At 43.2% G+C, this 19587-nt stretch overlaps 1 protein-coding gene across 4 annotated transcripts in view; it reads left to right on the forward strand.

Annotated features, from left to right (window-relative positions):
- The window catches only part of WDR7 (WD repeat domain 7), a 375678-nt gene that overhangs the window by 226814 nt on the left and 129277 nt on the right, over nucleotides 1–19587 (forward strand). The window lies entirely within an intron of this gene.

Below are 19587 nucleotides of genomic sequence, written 5' to 3' on the forward strand. Positions count from 1 at the left end.
TTTTGATGCTAACACTCGTGAGACCCTCCTAGGAGCAAATGTAGCAGCACTACATTGGGTGCATTCACTTATCTTGGAAAGGTTTTGAGGCTGTGGCCAGAAACCTTATCTGGAGTCCAGAATGGCTTAATATTCTCAACCCTCTTCAACATTTATATTGGACTGCTCCTATAGATCATGAAGCACCATGGTACCACCAGCATGTGGATAATAAGAATAATTTATATTAATTATAATTAATAGAGCATGAAAATATATCTGTCCACTGCACAAGTGCAACATCTACACGATGATGACCCAATACCTGGAAAAAATAAGCAAATGGATTAAAAGCATTCTAGTGCTTTGACTTAAACGCAGTCCAGGAGAGAAATAAATGGTGATGGTAGGGAAAGGTGAAAACATTATACTGAGCTTGCCAGTGCTCTAACCTGCTATTGGTTCAGGATGTCAAAGTACAGTCAATCAACATGGCACACAGCCTCAAACTCATGCTAGATTCTCCATTGCTCCTGGATGTATGGTACAATTACAGTAATGCTTTTTTTGGTGAGTAATGCTTTTTTTGGTTTTTAGCTATCTAGGAAATTGTCCTCACAGTGGGATTCTAGTTGCAATGATCCATGCATTTGTGACTTTCAGGCTGTATTACTGCAATGCTTTGCACCTAAAAATGAAAATGCTGACCCTGGAAAAGCTCCAGTCAATGCATAATGCAGTGTCCTGCCTACTTAAGAGCAGAGGTCACCAAGGCTTTGTTTACTGTAGCATGTCTGAAGATATGCTGTTTTCTCTTCATTTCTTAACCTCCTAGTTGTTCTCATTTACAGGGTAAAGTATCAGGTGCATACATGAGGTTAAACAGAGAAATCCTGTTTGTTAAGAGAAAAATGCTTTTTTTCTCCTCTAAAATTTAATTCTAATTTCTGCGTAGGTAGTTTTGCATCAGGGTTGTAAATGAGTCACTTTATTGAGCACTGTGAATTCTCCTAAGAGCCATGAAAATTATCATCTTATTTTAGTATCCAAAAGTCCATTGTTGTAGGTGCTCTACAAGTCAAAGGTACACAAGGAAAAGCCACCTAGCTGGCTATTGAAAAGGGGAATGCCTGTTGAGAGAACACATGCACTCAGCAAAGTATAGTTAGTTAGTACCCATTACACCTCTGGTGTTTAGGGCATTGACGAAGCTGCTCTACTCCTGTCTGGTTTTGGCAAGTCTTTCAGTGGTTCCCCAGCTGTGGTTTTCAGCTCAGCTTCCACAGCTCTTCGCCACGTTGTTTTTGGGTGACCTCGTTTTCACTTGCCTCCTGGTGTCCATCTTAATGCTATTCTGATAATGGAATCAGTTTCTATCCGAAGCACATGGCCAATCCATCTCCAATGCCTCCTGGTAATGATGGTGCTCATATCTTCTTGGCTGCACTGTATGAATAGGTCTTGGTTTGAGATTGTTCTGGGCCAAAAGATACAGAGGTTTTTTCTGAGGCAGGTTCTATGGAGTGAAGATGGTTTAGACATATCCTGTTTTTTCATTCCCCAGCATTTGGCACTATAAAATAGTGTTGAAAGTACGCAGCTCTAAACTTAAGTTTGGTTTTGGTGTTATATTTTGATTTCCAGACTGTATTTAAGATCCTGAAGGTGTTCTGGCTTCTTGGATCCGGGCTTTTTGATTCTGTTCTGGATATCCTGGCTCTTCCACCATTCTGGCTGATGGTGCTGCCCAAGTATGTGAAGTTCTCACGAATGTAGAAACAGTAATGAACGTACTGGTGATGGTGAGGCAATATTAAGGGTCATGATATCATCTTTTTGCAGGTGATTTTCAGTGTGATTTGCTAGCTATGTGTGTTGAGTTGGTTTGTTTTTTTCTTGTATATGGTGTTGCGTTGCAGAAATAGTTTCTTGACACAGTAAATGATTGTTTCTTGGAACAGCTAGTCCTGGAACTCACAAAAGGACAGGCAATTCTTCATGTAGTCCTAAGTGGTGAATATAGTTGGACCGCTTGGTAATAGTGACCATAATATAATTAAATTTAACATCCCTGTGATGGGGAAAACACCATAGCAACCCAACATTGTAGCATTTAATTTCAGAAAGGGGGACTACGCAAAAATGAGGAAAGTAGTTAAGCAGAAATTAAAGGGTACAGAACCAAAAGTGAAATCCTTCCAAGCAGCATGGAAACTTTTTAAAGACACCATAATAGAGGCTCAACGTAAATGTATACCCCAAATTAAAAAATATAGTAAGAGAACCAAAAAAGTGCCACTGTGGCTAAACAACAAAGTAAAAGAAGCAGTGAGAAACAAAAAGGCATCCTTTAAAAAGTGGAAGTTAAATCCTAGTGAGGAAAATAGAAAGGAGCATAAAATCTGGTAAATTAAGTGTAAAAATATAATTCAGATGGCCAAAAAAGAGTTTGAAGAAGAACTAGCCAGAGACTCAAAAAGTAATAGCAATTTTTTTTAAGTACATCAGAAGCAGGAAGCCTGCTAAACATCCAGTGGTGCCACTGGACGATCGAGCTGCTAAAGGAGCACTCAAGGACGATAAGGCCATTGCAGAGAAACTAAATGAATTCTTTGCATCAGTCTTCACGGCTGAGGATTTGAAGGAGAATCCCAAACCTGAGCCATTCTTTTTAGGTGACAAATCTGAGGAACTGTCCCATATTGAGCTGTCATTAGCGGAGATTTTGGAACAAACGGATAAACTAAACAGTAATAAATCACCAGGACCAGATGGTATTCACCCAAGAGTTCTGGAGGAACTCAAATGTGAAATTGCAGAACTACTAACTGTAGTTTCTAACCTATCGTTTAAATCAGCTTCTGTACCAAATGACTGGAGGATAGCTAATGTGATGCCAATTTTTAAAAAGGGCTCTAGAGTTGATCCTGGCAATTACAGGCTAACTTCAGTACCAGGCAAACTGGTTGAAAGTATAGTAAAGAACAAAATTGTCAGACACATAGATGAATATATTTTGTTGGAGAAGAGTCAACATGCTTTTTGGTGAGGCATGATTTCCCTTTACAATCTACTAGAATTGTTTGAGGCGGTCAACAGGCATGTGGACAAGGGTGATCCAGTGCATATAGTATACTTAAGTTTTCAGAAAGCCTGTGACAAGGTCCCTCACTAAAAGGCTCTTGAGCAAAGTAAGCTGTCATGGGGTAAGAGGGAAGGTCCTCTCATGAATTGGTAACTGGTTAAAAGACAGGAAACAAAGGGTAGGAATAAATGGTCAGTTTTCAGAATGGAGAGAGGTAAATAGTGGTGTCCCTCAGGGGTCTATACTTGGCCCAGTTCTATTCAATATATTTATAAATGATCTAGAAAAAGGGGTAAACAGTGAGGTGGCAAAATTTGCAGATGACACAAAACTACTCAAGATAGCTAAGTCCCAAGCAGACTGCGAAGAGCTACAAAAGGATTTCACAAAACTGGGTGACTGGGCTACAAAATGGCAGATGAAATTCAGTGTTGATAAATACAAAGTAATGCACATTGGAAAACATAATTCCAACTATACATATAAAATGATGGATTCTAAATTAGCTGTTACCAGTCAAGAAAGATATCTTGGAGTCATTGTGGATAGTTCTCTGAAAACATCCACTCAATATGCAGCGATATTCAAAAAAGTGAACAGAATGTTGGGAACCATTAGGAAAGGGATAGATAATAGGACAGAAAATATCATATTGCCTCTACATAAATTCATGGTATGCACACATCTTGAATACTGTGTGGAGGTGTGATCGTCCCATCTCCAAAAAGATATATTGGAATTGGAAAAGATTCAGAAAAGGGTAACAAAAATAATTAGGGGTATGGAACAGCTTCCATAAGAGGAGAGATTAATAAGACTCAGACTTTTCAGCTTGGAAAAGAGACAGCTAAGGGGGGATATGTTCATTTCCTCTGCGGCACCTGGCATTGGCCACTGTTGGAAGACAGGATACTGGGCTAGATGGAGTGTTGGTCTGACCCAGTATGGCCGTTTGTACGTTCTTATGGGTATACAAAAGGAGAGCGAGATCATCTGCGAAGTCCAGGTCTTCAAGAGATGAGAAGGGTGTCCATCTGATGCCCCTTGGCATGTCTTCTTTTGTACGCTGCATTACCCAGTCGATGGAAATGTTGAAGAGGGTTGCAGACATAACACACCCCTAACATACTCCTGTTTTGACTTCAAAACTGAGCTCATAGCAAAGTATAGAAACATGAAAAACTTGGAAGATTTTCTGTTGGTCATGCTGCAGTTCTAAATAAAACCCTATTTTAAAGAACTTCCTCGTTCTTGAACAAAAATTATTAGGGGACTGGAACACATGACTTATGAGTGGAGGCTGAGGGAACTGGGATTGTTTAGTCTGTGGAAAAGAAGAATGAGGGGGGATTTGATAGCTGCTTTCAGCTACTTGAAAGGGGGTTCCAAAGAGGATGGATCTAGACTGTTCTCAGTGGTGGCAGATGACAGAACGAGGAGTAATGGTCTCAAGTTGCTGTGGGGAAAGTTTAGGTTGGATATTAGGAAAAACTTTTTCACTAGAAGGGTGGTGAAGCACTGGAATGGGTTACCTAGGGAGGTGGTGGAATCTCCTTCCTTTGAAGTTTTTAAGATCAGTCTTGACGAAGCCCTGGCTGGGATGATTTAGTTGGAGATTGGTCCTGCTTTGAGCAGGGGGTTGGCCTAGATGACCTCCCGAGGTCCCTTCCAACCCTGATATTCTCTGATTCTATGATTCCTTGAAATGACGTCTACACATTCTCACTTGTGGAATGCAGCCTCTCCAGCACTTTTTAAGTTTCAGGAACCTTTTAGAAAAGCAGTATGTAAGTGCCCTCTCACAGCCCCCAGTGTTCAAAGCTGAGATTATAAGGTCATGTATGCCCCAGCTGTCTCATTTCTTTCATTTTCATGGCTACCTGCTTGCTGCATTAATAAAGACAGATTTAACACAAAAAATAACAACAAACAAACAAAAAACCCCTCCAATTTAACTTTTGGTTTAGATAGGTAATTTTTGATACTTTCTGCAATTGCTGCATAGTTTAGATTCCCGGGCCATCTCCATCTTGGTTCTGAGACATTAGGTCTACTTGAACAGACCTGGGAAAAAGATTTAAATGGAGTGGTTAATAGTACTGAACTGTAATGATGCTGGGTCTGGTGGGACCCAACTGAGAGTATCAGTTCAGGACAAATTGCTTCAAGCAGGACAGTTACAGCCCAAGGCTGGGGTTTTTCCACCTCTAAGGCAAACTAAACCAGCCAGACAGAGAGGACTTTGGTTTTATCCCACTGGCTAACCACAAGTCACACAAGCCATTCCCTTAGATACTCCAGTTTCCCAGTATCACCACCAGTGCCACTCATGGGGACAAATGGTTATGAAAACCAATGCCCTAGTAAAAGAAAAAAGGTTCTCTTGATCCCAAAGGACCGAGCCCCAGACCCAGGTCAATTTACAAATCAGATCTTACCCACAAATCACGCTGTTGCCAATCCTTTAGAATCTAAAATCTAAAGGTTTATTCATAAAAGGAAAAAGATATAGATGAGAGCTAGAATTGGTTAAATGGAATCAATTACATACAGTAATGGCAAAGTTCTTGGTTCAGGCTTGCTGCAGTGATAGAATAAACTGCAGGTTCAAATCAAGTCTCTGGAGTACATCCACAGCTGGGGTGGGTCTTTCAGTCCTTGGTTCAAGGCTTCAGCATAGCAAAGTCCCTCCGGAGGTAAGAAGCAGGACTGAAGACAAGGTGGAGGAGCTGCAGCATCTTTTTATATTCTTTTGCCATGTGGTCTCTGCTTTCTTTATTCCAAAGACAAGCTGTCCATCACATGGCATGGAAAAACCTCACATTTCTGTCCATTGGCATGTCCCTGCATACCTTGCTAAGTCACAAGGCGTGTCTGCCTTCTCTCAGTGGGTCAGTTGTGTAGCTGATGGTCCTTAATGGGCCACCAAGCAGGCTAGGCAGAGCTGACACCAACTTGTTTGGGGTGTCACCCAGAAGCATAGCATAAGTTTGAAATACAGACAGTACAGAGCCAATATTCATAACTTAACCGCAACAATGATTCACACATATAGACAGCATAATCATAACCAGCAAACCATAACCTTGTCTGAGGCACCTTATTTGACCCCCTTTAGACAAGATTTGGTGCCACTACAGGACCTTGTTTGCAACCATGTTCTATATGGTCCCAATTCAAGTCAATAACATGACATGAGCCTTCCTGGAAATGATCCCATGATAATTGTTCAGCATGCTGAGCTGTTACACATTGATCCCAAAAGTCATGCTCACCTCCAGCTCTAGACTTTCCTCATGATAAGACTGAGACTGTTACCCTTGGGTTTATCCCTTGTTTCATTTGTGTGCAGGGACAAAGTAGGCCTTAATTGATTTCAGAAACCCCTAAAGTGGGAAAAGAATCTTTCAGACCTGAGGCTGGCACCATTTATCAGGCTCTAAGTAGGTAGAACACTCTGTCTTCTGTATCTATCACCAAAGCTAGAGCTAGCTGGTGCTACTGGTGCAGCTTCCTTGCCCTGGGAAAACCTCTTTATAAGGGGACTTGTTAATGCTGAGCTTCCTGTAGATTCCGCAGTCATAGGTAGTCCTGATTATTTATGGAGACTTCAGTTTTGGTGGTCTCACTCTCAAGTATAAGAGTAAAATGAAGTGGAGGATAGAGAAGGTCTGCATAATGGGCATTTGCTGCCTTCCCAGAAGAGACAGAGCAAACATCTCCATGGATTCAGGATATCTTGTTCCTGGCTTTCTCTATTGTGAAGGTCACCTTCTACTGTTTCTTGTTCCTAACACACTATCAGGCTCCCCTTCCAAATTCCCTTTCTTTAAGGACATTGCCTGTCCCTGCGTGCAAGCACACTTCTGTTTTCTGCAGGGGCCTTAAATAGATGGAAGTGTCATTCTTGATATGATGCAAAGGTTTTTTCAGAAGAGGAAGGTTTTGCAAAATTTCCTTGGGACAATGAGACTCTGGATGTCCTCAGTCTCCTCTGGAAATCTGTTCCATAGGTGGATCCCCTCAAATGAGAATGCTCTCTCACACTTTGCCCTGGGCTTTATCTGCATTGCCCAAGAGGAGTGCAGCTGTCTTGCCAATTCATAGGTTGAAATTTGGTCTTTAATATAGCTTGGGTTTGATCTGCAGCAGCTTTGAAAATTAGGACCAAGCCCTTAATTTGACATCTGAAACTGACTAGGACCAGTGGAGGGAGTTGAGCCATGGGTCTTATATGCTCATGACAGTTTAGACTATGGATTAGGCAGGCTGCTGTATTCTATACCAGCCAGAGTCTCTGCATTGTCTTTATGCTCAGGTTCCAGTACAGTGAATTAAAATAATCCAGTTTAGAGGTGACAAATTCATGGATCACTTTGGGCACTCTTCTGGGAAGAAGGGGTGAAGCTTCTTAGTAAGCTGGAGGCAGAAGAAGGTATTTTTAGACACTGGCACTATCTGGTTATCCACATTTAGTGAGGCATCAAACAGGAGGGTCCTGAGACTTCATACCACTTGGGCAAACAGGGGCTGTATGTCTTCAGTGAAAGATTGAGAACATCATCTATGCTAGTTCTTCAAAGCATTTCCCCCTTCCAACTACTATCACTTTGATCTTTCCTGCATTCAGCTTGCACTTCATCTGTGAGATGGTCTCTTGTAGGTATTCTGACATCTTAATATTTGCAGGTTTCAGAGTAACAGCCGTGTTAGTCTGTATTCGCAAAAAGAAAAGGAGTACTTGTGGCACCTTAGAGACTAACCAATTTATTTGAGCATAAGCTTTCGTGAACTACAGCTCACTTCATCGGATGCATACTGTGGAAAGTGTAGAAGATCTTTTTATATACACACAAAGCATGAAAAAATACCTCCTCCCACCCCACTCTCCTGCTGCTAATAGCTTATCTAAAGAGATCACTCTCCTTACAATGTGTATAATAATCAAGTTGGGCCATTTCCAGCACAAATCTAGGTTTTCTCTCACACACACACACACACACACAAACCCACTCTCCTGCTGGTAATAGCTTATTTAAAGTGACCACTCGCCTTACAATGTGTATGATAATGAAGGTGGGCCATTTCCAGCACAAATCCAGGCTTTAACAAGAACGTCTGGGGGGTGCGGGGGTAGGAAAAAACAAGGGGAAATAGGTTACCTTGCATAATGACTTAGCCACTCCCAGTCTCTATTCAAGCCTAAGTTAATTGTATCAAATTTGCAAATGAATTCCAATTCAACAGTTTCTCGCTGGAGTCTGGATTTGAAGTTTTTTTGTTGTAATATCACAACTTCCATGTCTGTAATCGCGTGACCAGAGAGATTGAAGTGTTCTCCGACTGGTTTATGAATGTTATAATTCTTGACATCTGATTTGTGTCCATTTATTCTTTTACGTAGAGACTGTCCAGTTTGACCAATGTACATGGCAGAAGGGCATTGCTGGCACTTGATGGCATATATCACATTGGTGGATGTGCAGGTGAACGAGCCTCTGATAGTGTGGCTGATGTTATTAGGCCCTGTGATGGTGTCCCCTGAATAGATATGTGGACACAGTTGGCAACGGGCTTTGTTGCGAGGATAGGTTCCTGGGTTAGTGATTCTGTTGTGTGGTATGTGGTTGCTGGTGAGTATTTACTTCAGGTGGGGGGGCTGTCTGTAGGCAAGGACTGGCCTGTCTCCCAAGGTTTGTGAGAGTGTTAGGTCATCCTTCAGGATAGGTTGTAGATCCTTAATAATGCGTTGGAGGGGTTTTAGTTGGGGGCTGAAGGTGACGGCTAGTGGCGTTCTGTTATTTTCTTTGTTAGGCCTGTCATGTAGTAGGAGACTTCTGGAAACTCTTCTGGCTCTATCAATCTGTTTCTTCACTTCAGCAGGTGGGTATTGTAGTTGTAAGAATGCTTGATAGAGCTCTTGTAGGTGTTTGTCTCTGTCTGAGGGGTTGGAGCAAATGCGGTTGTATCGCAGAGCTTGGCTGTAGACGATGGATCATGTGGTGTGGTCAGGGTGAAAGCTGGAGGCACGTAGGTAGGAATAGCGGTCAGTAGGATTCCGGTATAGGGTGGTGTTTATGTGACCATCGTTTATTAGCACTGTAGTGTCCAGGAAGTGGATCTCTTGTGTGGACTGGACCAGGCTGAGGTTGGTGGTGAGATGGAAATTGTTGAAATCATGGTGGAATTCCTCAAGGGCTTCTTTTCCATGGGTCCAGATGATGAAGCGCAAGTAGAGTAGGGGCGTTAGGGGACGAGAGCTGAGGAAGCGTTGTTCTAAGTCAGCCATAAAAATGTTGGCATACTGTGGGGCCATGCAGGTACCCATAGCAGTGCCGCTGATCTGAAGGTATACATTGTCCCCAAATGTAAAATAGTTATGCCATCTGTGTGTGGAATGTTGGTGTAGAGGGCTTCTACATCCATAGTGGCCAGGATGGTGTTATCAGGAAGATCACCGATGGATTGTAGTTTCCTCAGGAAGTCAGTGATGTTTCGAAGGTAGCTGGGAGTGCTGGTAGCGTAGGGCCTGAGGAGGGAGTCTACATAGCCTGCCATCCTGCTGTCAGGGTGTCAATGCCTGAGATGGTGGGGCGCCCAGGATTTCCAGGTTTATGGATCTTGGGCAGTAGATAGAATATCCCAGGTCTGGGTTCCAGGGGTGTGTCTGTGCGGATTTGATCTTGTGCTTTTTCAGGGAGTTTCTTGAGCAAATGCTGTAGTTTCTTTTGGTAACTCGCAGTGAGATCAGAGGGTAATGGCTTGTAGAAAGTGGTGTTGGAGAGCTGCCGAGCAACCTCTTGTTCATATTCCGACCTATTCATGATGACAACAGCACCTCCTTTGTCAGCCTTTTTGATTATGATGTCAGAATTGTTTCTGAGGCTGTGGATGGCATTGTGTTCTGCACGGCTGAGGTTATGGGGCAAGTGATGCTGCTTTTCCACAATTTCAGCCCGTGCATGTCGGCGGAAGCACTCTATGTAGAAGTCCAGTCTGCTGTTTCGACCTTCAGGAGGAGTCCACCTAGAATCCTTCTTTTTATAGTGTTGGTAGGGAGGTCTCTGTGGATTAGTATGTTGTTCAGAAGTATGTTGGAAATATTCCTTGAGTCGGAGATGTCGAAAATAGGATTCTAGGTCACCACAGAACTGTATCATGTTCGTGGGGGTGGAGGGGCAGAAGCAGAGGCCCCGAGATAGGACAGCTGCTTCTGCTGGGCTGAGAGTGTAGTTGGATAGGTTAACAATATTGCTGGGTGGGTTGAGGGAACCATTGCTGTGGCCCCTTGTGACATGTAGTAGTTTAGAAATGATAATCAAGTTGGGCCATTTCCAGCACAAATCCAGGTTTTCTCACACACACACACCCCCCCACACACACACAAACCCACTCTCCTGCTGGTAATAGCTTATCTAAAGTGACCACTCTCCTTACAAGTTTAGTGTCCTTTTTCTTTTGTAGAGAAGCAAAGTGTGTGTTGTAAATGGCTTGTCTAGTTTTAGTAAATTCCATCCACGAGGAAGTTTGTGTGGAAGGTTGGTTTTTTATGAGAGTATCCATTTTTGAGAGCTCATTCTTAATCTTTCCCTGTTTGCTGTAGAGGATGTTGATCAGGTGATTCCGCAGTTTCTTTGAGAGCGTGTGGCACAAGCTGTCAGCATAGTCTGTGTGGTATGTAGATTGTAATGGATTTTTTACCTTCAGTCCTTTTGGTACGATGTCCATCTGTTTGCATTTGGAAAGGAAGATGATGTCTGTCTGTATCTGTACAAGTTTTTTCATGCAGTTGATAGATTTCCACTCCATATAACTAAATGCAGTGCCTTGCATAATGACAGGTTTCAGAGTAACAGCCGTGTTAGTCTGTGTTCGCAAAAAGAAAAGGAGTACTTGTGGCACTTTAGAGACTAACCAATTTATTTGAGCATAAGCTTTCATGAGCTACAGCTCACTTCATCGGATGCATACTGTGGAAAGTGTAGAAGATCTTTTTATATACACACAAAGCATGAAAAAATACCTCCTCCCACCCCACTCTCCTGCTGGTAATAGCTTATCTAAAGTGATCACTCTCCTTACAATGTGTATGATAATCAAGTTGGGCCATTTCCAGCACAAATCCAGGTTTTCTCACCCCCCCCCCCCACACACACACACAAACCCACTCTCCTGCTGGTAATAGCTTATCTAAAGTGACCACTCTCCTTACAATGTGTATGATAATGAAGGTGGGCCACTTCCCGCACAAATCCAGGGTTTAACAAGAACGTCTGAGGAGGGGTTGGGGGGGGGTAGGAAAAAACAAGGGGAAATAAGTTACCTTGCATAATGACTTAGCCACTCCCATTTGCATCAGTGATGAGTGATATAGATATATAGTTGAGTGTCATCTGTATATCGTTGGCAGCTGAGCCAAGTGGTCTCAAGTACATATTGAAAAGAAGGGTTAGTATGGATCCCTTTGAGTCCCACAGGTGAGGAGCACTTAAGTTCTGCTGAAGAGTAATGATTGGAACCACTTTAGCACTGAGCTGTCTACTCCTACTGTTTTCTGTAAAGGTGTTAGCAGTACCTTGTGGTCTGCTTTATTAAAAACTGCAGAGAGGTCCAGCAGTATAAGCATTGAGATCTTACCTTTATCCATTCCCGTAAGGATGTCATCTTTTAATGTCACTGAGGTTGCCTTTCTGATGTGGCCTGAACATAAAAACGGCCATACTGGGGCAGAGCAAAGGTCCATCTAGCCCAATAGTCTGTCTTCCAACAGTGGCCAATGCCAGGTGCCTCAGAGGGAATGAACAGAACAGGTAGTCACCAAGTGATCCATCCTCTGTCCCCCATTCCCAGCTTCTGGCAAACAGAGGCTAGAGACACCATCCCTGTCCATCCTGGCTAATAGTCACTGATGGACCTATCCTCCATGAACTTATCTAGTTCTCTTTTGAACCCTGTTATAGTCTTGGCCTGGACTGAATCCTGAGTGTAATGTCAAATGTTGGAGCTTGGCAGTTACTACTTTTTCAGTAGCAATGAGAATGGGAAGTTAGAGATGGGATGGTACTTTGGATAGTATGGTACTTGGATTGATCACTGCAGTTGAGTGATGGCTTCTTGAGGACTGGGTGTAGGCTACTTTATTTTTTCAAGCAGTTTGGTAATACTAGTTTTCCTGAAGAAGACATTAAGTATTAGCAGGAGGCATAATTGGTCTTTGCTGGGTTTCACAAGCCAGGAGCACCATGGTTCCATTTCACAGATTGTAGCTCTAATATTTTACAGGGCTTCTTTAACTTCATCATAGAATCATAGAATCATAGAATATAAGGGTTGGAAGGGACCCCAGAAGGTCATCTAGTCCAACCCCCTGCTCGAAGCAGGACCAATTCCCAGTTAAATCATCCCAGCCAGGGCTTTGTCAAGCCTGACCTTAAAAACCTCTAAGGAAGGAGATTCTACCACCTCCCTAGGTAACGCATTCCAGTGTTTCACCACCCTCTTAGTGAAAAAGTTTTTCCTAATATCCAATCTAAACCTCCCCCACTGCAGCTTGAGACCATTACTCCTCGTTCTGTCATCTGATACCATTGAGAACAGTCTAGAGCCATCCTCTTTGGAACCCCCTTTCAGGTAGTTGAAAGCAGCTATCAAATCCCCCCTCATTCTTCTCTTCTGCAGGCTAAACAATCCCAGCTCCCTCAGCCTCTCCTCATAAGTCATGTGTTCCAGACCCCTAATCATTTTTGTTGCCCTTCGCTGGACTCTCTCCAATTTATCCACATCCTTCTTGAAGTGTGGGGCCCAAAACTGGACACAGTACTCCAGATGAGGCCTCACCAATGTCGAATAGAGGGGAACGATCACGTCCCTCGATCTGCTCGCTATGCCCCTACTTATACATCCCAAAATGCCATCCAGTTTGATAGTCAAACCCTGGAAGGGATGTTGGGTTTGACAAGATGTCCTGGTCAGAAATGGCATTTTCTTTCTTTAAGATCAACCTTGTATGTATAAAACTATCAGCAAAGTACTCTGAGCACTCTTTATCTGTGAATCATGGTGATCTTCTTGGTTGGTGTGAGTGTGCAGATTGTAGCCAAGACACTAGTGATAGAGGACATCAGGTGATTTTCTAAGCTACAGAGTCTTCTGCTTTTCCTGATGATACATCATGTCTGCATCTCCCCTTGTGGTGAACATAGGCAGTTTCAGGAATTGAGATGGCAGAGTTCTTGGAGAATATCACTAAGAAAAGAGTCATAATCTAAAGGATACATTGGAGAACAAGGAGAAGGGGGAAGGTGACCCGTCACTAAAGTATTTGGCTGATGCCATCCACTACACTTGCTGTCCTTAAAAGGGCAGATTGTTAGTACCTGTTCTGACACAGTTTTCAATATTTCTTCACACTTAACTCCCATTTTGGTGGTTGTATTTGTGACCAGTGACACACCTAAGGGCTCCAGGGTTAGTTTCTGTGTTCTATGCAACAAAGAAGCTGGAAAGACTGACTTTGTTCTAGGTCAGAAAGGTGATCTTGGGTACATTGGGAATCTGTGTAAACAATTCATGTTATCATAGCCTAATATCAATTCCAGTTTGTGGACCTGTGACTTCCTTTTTTTAATCATTTTCTTGAGAAGCAGAAGAAGATGCCAAAAATATTGCCATTGAGGGTTTCTAGGTATGTCCTCTGTGCTCCACATGATTCATCAGAGAAGTTTGCAAGCGTTGTGGTATTTGGCATCATTCTAGGCAACTGGTATTGGTTTATGTCCACAACCTCTTCTGATATTTTTTTATATCAAGGGTTTATTAGCAGCAGAATGAAAGCTTAGGAGAAGATGAAATGATAGGTCCTTGATCCTAGGGTCTGGTTGAGCTGGATTTTGCATAGGACCTCAGTTTGGAGGGATAAGATGGCCCTGTTTAATTATTAGAGTCATAGAATCATAGAATATCAGGGTTGGAAGGGACCTCAGGAGGTCATCTAGTCCAACCCCCTGCTCAAAAGCAGGACCAATCCCCAATTAAATCATCCCAGCCAGGGCTTTGTCAAGCCTGACCTGAAAAACTTCTAAGGAAGGAGATTCCACCACCTCCCTAGGTAACGCATTTCAGTGTTTCACCACCCTCCTAGTGAAAAAGTTTTTCCTAATATCCAACCTAAACCTCCCCCACTGCAACTTGAGACCATTACTCCTTGTCCTGTCCTCTTCTACCACTGAGAATAGTCTAGAACCATCCTCTCTGGAACCACCTCTCAGGTAGTTGAAAGCAGCTATCAAATCCCCCCTCATTCTTCTCTTCTGCAGGCTAAACAATCCCAGCTCCCTCAGCCTCTCCTCATAACTCATGTGTTCCAGACCTCTAATCATTTTTGTTGCCCTTCACTGGACTCTTTCCAATTTATCCACATCCTTCTTGTAGTGTGGGGCCCAAAACTGGACACAGTACTCCAGATGAGGCCTCACCAATGTCGAACAGAGGGGGACGATCACGTCCCTCGATCTGCTCGCTATGCCCCTACTTATACATCCCAAAATGCCATTGGCCTTCTTGGCAACAAGGGCACACTACTGACTCATATCCAGCTTCTCATCCACTGTCACCCCTAGGTCCTTTTCCACAGAACTGCTGCCTAGCCATTCGGTCCCTAGTCTGTAGCTGTGCATTGGGTTCTTCCGTCCTAAGTGCAGGACCCTGCACTTATCCTTATTGAACCTCATCAGATTTCTTTTGGCCCAATCCTCCAATTTGTCTAGGTCCCTCTGTATCCTATCCCTACCCTCCAGCGTATCTATCTCTCCTCCCAGTTTAGTGTCATCTGCAAACTTGCTGAGGGTGCAATCCACACCATCCTCCAGATCATTTATGAATATATTGAACAAAACCGGCCCCAGGACCGACCCCTGGGGCACTCCACTTGACACCGGCTGCCAACTAGACATGGAGCCATTGATCACTACCCGTTGAGCCCGACAATCTAGCCAACTTTCTACCCACCTTATAGTGCATTCGTCCAGCCCGTACTTCTTTAACTTGCTGACAAGAACACTGTGGGAGACCGTGTCAAAAGCTTTGCTAAAGTCAAGAAACAATACATCCACTGCTTTCCCTTCATCCACAGACCCAGTAATCTCATCATAGAAGGCGATTAGATTAGTCAGGCATGACCTTCCCTTGGTGAATCCATGTTGACTGTTCCTGATCACTTTCCTCTCATGTAAGTGCTTCAGGATTGATTCTTTGAGGACCTGCTCCATGATTTTTCCAGGGACTGAGGTGAGGCTGACTGGCCTGTAGTTCCCAGGATCCTCCTTCTTCCCTTTTTAAAAGATTGGCACTACATTAGCCTTTTTCCAGTCATCCGGGACTTTTCCCGTTGGCCACGAGTTTTCAAAGATAATGGCCAATGGCTCTGCAATCACAGCTGCCAATTCCTTTAGCGCTCTCGGATGCAACTCGTCCGGCTCTCTGGACTTGTGCACGTCCAGCTTTTCTAAATAGTCCCTAACCACCTCTATCTCCACAGAGGGCTGGCCATCTATTCCCCATGTTGTGATGCCCAGCGCAGCAGTCTGGGAGCTGACCTTGTTCGTGAAGACAGAGGCAAAAAAAGCATTGAGTACATTAGCTTTTTCCACATCCTCTGTCACTAGGTTGCATCCCTCATTCAGTAAGGGGCCCACACTTTCCTTGGCTTTCTTCTTGTTGCCAACATACCTGAAGAAACCCTTCTTGTTACTCTTAACATCTCTCGCTAGCTGCAGCTCCAGGTGCGATTTGTCCCTCCTGATTTCATTCCTACATGCCCGAGCAATATTTTTATACTCTTGCCTGGTCATATGTCCAACCTTCCACTTCTTGTAAGCTTCTTTTTTATGTTTAAGATCCGCTAGGATTTCACCGTTAAGCCAAGCTGGTCGCTTGCCATATTTACTATTCTTTCGACACATCGGGATGGTTTGTCCTTGTAACCTCAACAGGCATTCCTTGAAATACAGCCAGCTCAGCTGGGAAGTCAGCTGAGAAGGGGTCCTGGGATGCCTACAAAGGGCTGTGAGAACTTAATTGGGAGAGGGGGAGCTGGAAGAAGTCAGTTGGCTCCTCTGGCAGGCCCTGGAGAAGCGTAACTTCCAAACAGATAGCCTGGAGGATAATTGAGGAGGGTTGCAGGAGCAAGGCTGGTTCCTGTGACTAGTCCTGGAAAAATTAAGACTCCTAGAGAGAAAAAGCTTTGACAATCAGTGATCTGTAGGAGAGCGGGAAAGAACTGAGCCCAGGAGGGATGGAAGACCCTTTTGTTTGGATTACACTTGGGACTGTTTTCTAAGTTTGTTCCCAGCACTAAACACGTGCTCCCTCTCTAGAGATTAATACCTTGGAGATTTTCCCCATGAGTGGGGGAGGGAAGCAGGAACTGAGGCAGGGTGAATAGTGCCACAGAGGGGCAGAAGGGGGAGCAGCAGAGGCCAACCCTATCACAGCATGGCTAATCTATATATTTTGTATATCATGGTGTATTTCTAGAGAAGTTATATATTGTGAATTTTTCAAAGATAAAGGAATGAGAAAAACAATTTGTAGCCAAAATATACAATTTAACATACACCCCTTATATTCAGAATAGCACATTAAAAAGTAATTAATTTATTTTGGCAAACTGTTAACTTAATGTTGTAGGTTCTTTTAAAATTATATAAAATTCATATATATCATGTTATACTGTATTTTAGAAAATATCTATTAATTGTGATATTTCCAGTCTGTGAGGATGGAATTCTTTAGAAATTCACACAGTGACCTTGCCTGACATCTCACATTAATCTGTGTTGACCTTACAAATGGTTCATGAGATATTTAATTATAAAATGCCGCCCAAAGAATTTCTCATTACAGATTCACCACATCACACCTAAACTGCAGCTAATGCTATGTTTATAAAGTTAATGGGCTGATAAATCTGGATGACTGTCCTGAATATGAAAATACTCTGCTCCATTGTTAATGTAGTATATTTTTCAAAGCACTGCTAGAAATATAGTTATTAATGATAAGTGTTTTGCACTTTAACTCAGTCAGTGTCATGAATGACAACATATTTGAGGTTTTTGAGATTTTTTGTTTCTTTTTTGCAGATTATCTACTATCTTTCAAAGAATAACTTTGGGTTTCCCTTGCTATACTATACAACCTGACAGTCATTCCAGCTATTATTTTATGCTGGCCCTCAACACTTCTAAGCTACTCCTGAATGGAGGTCCTAGTTTATAAACATCTTGGGGCTACCATTTTCCTTTTTACACTTCTCAACCTCTAACAGCAGCTGACTCTCTGTTTTCTGGCCAGGAAACTGAGCAAGTGAAAATTTCGGCAGGACACTGTGTGTGTGTGCGCGCGTGTGCATACATGTGCAATAAAAAAACAAAACACATTAAAAGAATGTTAAGCATACAAAATCAAACACTCCAAACCTTAGGAAAGGCCAGTGTTTGAGGTTGCCCATGAAACTTTAATTTGGTTCCCTTCTGCATTTACATAATGGTACAGTCTTTAATTACAAAATCATATACTATTTTTTTCCATAGTGCTGTTTCCTCATTCAGTGCACGGTATATATTGTGCTCAGCAACTGGATAGTTATGTAATATTTTATTTTCATCATTCAGCATGTTGCCCCATCTCTCATGTACTGCACACCCTTCTGACCCTGCTAGGAATTTTCTCATCAATGCACACCACAGTAGTACAGTATCTGAGTGCTTCACAACATTAATGAATTGATCTTTATAACATCTTCTCAGGTCAGGTGGTATTATCATCCTCATTTTACAGATGAGGAAGGGAGGTACAGACATATTAAGGTACAAAGTATCCACTAATTTTTGGATGCCCAGTGTGAGATACTTAGGGCCTGATGTTTCATAGTATTTAGCACCTCATACCTTCAAAGCACAGCTCACTTACAGCACTTCTGCAAATCAGACCCCAAGTGTTAAGTAGGGATGAAAATAAGGATTACCCACTTAAGAAGAAAAGGAGTACTTGTGGCACCTTAGAGACTAAGGTGCCACAAGTACTCCTTTTCTTTTTGCGAATACAGACTAACACGGCTGTTCCTCTGATACCCACTTAAGGTACGTCTACACTGAAGGCTTGCTGTGTGTTGGTATGCGTGCTGTTGCCCAATCTCCCCCTTGCCATCAACACACAAAACCATTAAATGTATGTGTAATTTGAACCTGAACTCACCTGTCCAGCTGGGGCTATGAGGTAAGTGGTGACATGAGAAAAGTTTGGTTTAAGTGACTTGCCCAGCATCACATGGGAACTCTATGGTAGAGGCAAGAATAGAATCCAGTTCTCCGGGACAGCATTCAGCAGCTTTAACCATAAGGCCATTCTTCCTCTTCCTGCAGTCCCCTGTCTCATTCACTACACACACTTCAACTACTGCAACAAATGAGGTGTGGGGGGGGGGGTCCTACAGACAGCAGCCTGAAACACTATACAACCCTAATTGTTTCCCTATGCGCTGCCAATCCTGTGGAAAAGATAGTACATGACTTTGTAATTAGACTGCGTCATAATGTAAATCTGCACAGAGGCTAAATTAAGATCGCAAAGACACACATTTTGCCAGTTTCACATTTGCTACTTGTGGGTTTCGCAGATACTTGCTAACAACAAAAAATATTAAGACTGGGAATCCAGCGTTCCAGGTTTTGGAGAGAAATGTGGTCTAGTCGCTACAGACACTTCTACCCTTACCACACCTCCCTCAGCCTGACCCCTTCTATACATGTCCCCTCCATCCTGTCCGTGTCTCTTGCCTCCCACACCTTCACCTCATCTCTCTGCATTCCAGTAAGGCCACTTGCTTCTCCTCCAAGTTGCCTGGGCACCAGAAGTAGGGACATTGAGAGCACAGGAGAGAGGGTCTTCCTGCTCTCAGTTCCAGTGCTTGGTGCTACAGCAGCTAAGAGGACAGATTTCTGGGAAACCTGAAGCTGTGTGAGGGAGCATGCTCAGCCCTTCTGTGTGACAGGCACATGCATGGTCTGACTGTGGAGAATAGGAATGTTGTGTGGGTGGGTCTGGAACACATGAGTTATGAGGAGAGGCTGAGGGAGCTGGGATTGTTTAGCCTGCAGAAGAGAAGAATGAGGGGGGATTTGATAGCTGCTTTCAACTACCTGAAAGGGGGTTCCAAAGAGGATGGCTCTAGACTGTTCTCAATGGTATCAGATGACAGAACGAGGAGTAATGGTCTCAAGTTGCAGTGGGGGAGGTTTAGATTGGATATTAGGAAAAACTTTTTCACTAAGAGGGTGGTGAAACACTGGAATGCGTTACCTAGGGAGGTGGTAGAATCTCCTTCCTTAGAGGTTTTTAAGGTCAGGCTTGACAAAGCCCTGGCTGGGATGATTTAACTGGGAATTGGTCCTGCTTCGAGCAGGGGGTTGGACTAGATGACCTTCTGGGGTCCCTTCCCACCCTTATATTCTATGATTCTATGG

The sequence above is a fragment of the Caretta caretta genome, chromosome 5, assembly GCF_965140235.1.
Source record: "Caretta caretta isolate rCarCar2 chromosome 5, rCarCar1.hap1, whole genome shotgun sequence".
NCBI lineage: Eukaryota > Metazoa > Chordata > Testudines > Cheloniidae > Caretta > Caretta caretta.